The sequence below is a fragment of the Hylobates moloch genome, unplaced genomic scaffold (assembly GCF_009828535.3).
Source record: "Hylobates moloch isolate HMO894 unplaced genomic scaffold, HMol_V3 SCAFFOLD_10, whole genome shotgun sequence".
NCBI lineage: Eukaryota > Metazoa > Chordata > Mammalia > Primates > Hylobatidae > Hylobates > Hylobates moloch.
Genome location: NW_026652285.1, coordinates 76,224,771 through 76,226,603, shown reverse-complemented (window position 1 = coordinate 76,226,603; position 1,833 = coordinate 76,224,771).

Sequence of the window (1,833 nt, the reverse complement as noted above, 5' to 3'; positions counted from 1 at the left end):
TCTTCTTTATTGGTCTTGCTAGCAGTCTATCAATTTTGTTGATCTTTTCAAAAAACCAGCTCCTGGATTCATTAATTTTTTGAAGGGTTTTTTGCGTCTCTATTTCCTTCAGTTCTGCTCTGATTTTAGTTATTTCTAGCCTTCTGCTAGCTTTTGAATGTATTTGCTCTTGCTTTTCTAGGTCTTTTAATTGTGATGTTAGGGTATCAATTTTGGATCTTTCCTGCTTTCTCTTGTGGGCATTTAGTGCTATAAATTTCCCTCTACACACCGCTCTGAATGTGTCCCAGAGATTCTGGTAGGTTGTGTCTTTGTTCTCGTTGGTTTCAAAGAACATCTTTATTTCTGCCTTCATTTCATTATGTACCCAATAGTCATTCAGGAGCAGGTTGTTCAGTTTCCATGTAGTTGAGCGGTTTTGAGTGAGTTTCTTAATCCTGAGTTCTAGTTTGATTGCACTGTGGTCTGAGAGACAGTTTGTTATAATTTCTGTTCTTTTACATTTGCTGAAGAGAGCTTTACTTCTAACTATGTGGTCAATTTTGGAATAGGTGTGGTGTGGTGCTGAAAAAAATATATATTCTGTTGATTTGGGGTGGAGAGTTCTGTAGATGTCTATTAGGTCCACTTGGTGCAGAGTTGAGTTCAATTCCTGGGTATCCTTGTTAACTTTCTGTCTCGTTGATCTGTCTAATGTTGACAGTGGGGTGTTAAAATCTCCCATTATTATTGTGTGGGAGTTTAAGTCCCTTTGTAGGTCACTCAGGACTTGATTTATGAATCTGGGTGCTCTTGTGTTGGGTGCATATATATTTAGGATAGTTAGCTCTTCTTGTTGAATTGATCCCTTTACCATCATGTAATGGCCTTCTTTGTCTCTTTTGATCTTTGTTGGTTTAAAGTCTGTTTTATCAGAGACTAGGATTGCAACCCCTGCCTTTTTTTTGTTTTCCATTTGCTTGATAGATCTTCCTCCATCCCTTTATTTTGAGCCTATGTGTGTCTCTGCACGTGAGATGGGTTTCCTTAATACAGCACACTGATGGGTCCTGACTCCTTAACCAGTTTGCCAGTCTGTTTCTTTTAATTGGAGCATTTAGCCCATTTACATTTAACGTTAATATTGTTATGTGTGAATCTGATCCTGTCATTATGATGTTAGTTGGTTATTTTGCTCGTTAGTTGATGCAGTTTCTTCCTAGCCTCGATGGTCTTTACAATTTGGCATGTTTTTGCAGGGGCTGGTCCTGGTTGTTCCTTTCCATGTTTAGTGCTTCCTTCAGGAGCTCTTTTAGAGCAGGCCTGGTGGTGACAAAATCACTCAGCGTTTGCTTGTCTGTAAAGTATTTTATTGCTCCTTCACTTATGAAGCTTAGTTTGGCTGGATATGAAATTCTGGGTTGAAAATTCTTTTCTTTAAGAATGTTGAATATCAGCTCCCACTCTCTTCTGGCTTGTAGAGTTTCTGCGGAGAGATCAGCTGTTAGTCTGATGGGCTTCCCTTTGTGGGTAACCTGACCTTTCTCTCTGGCTGCCCTTAACATTTTTTCCTTCATTTCTACTTTGGTGAATCTGACAATTATGTGTCTTGGAGTTGCTCTTCTCGAGGAGTATCTTTGTGGCGTTGTCTGTATTTCCTGAATCTGAATGTTGGCCTGCATTTCTAGATTGGGGAAGTTCTCCTGGATGATATCTTGCAGTGTTTTCCAACTTGGTTCCATTCTCCCCGTCATTTTCAGGTACACCAATCAGACGTAGGTTTGTTCTTTTCACATAGTCCCAAATTTCTTGGAGGCTTTGTTCATTTCTTTTTATTCTTTTTTCTCTAAACTT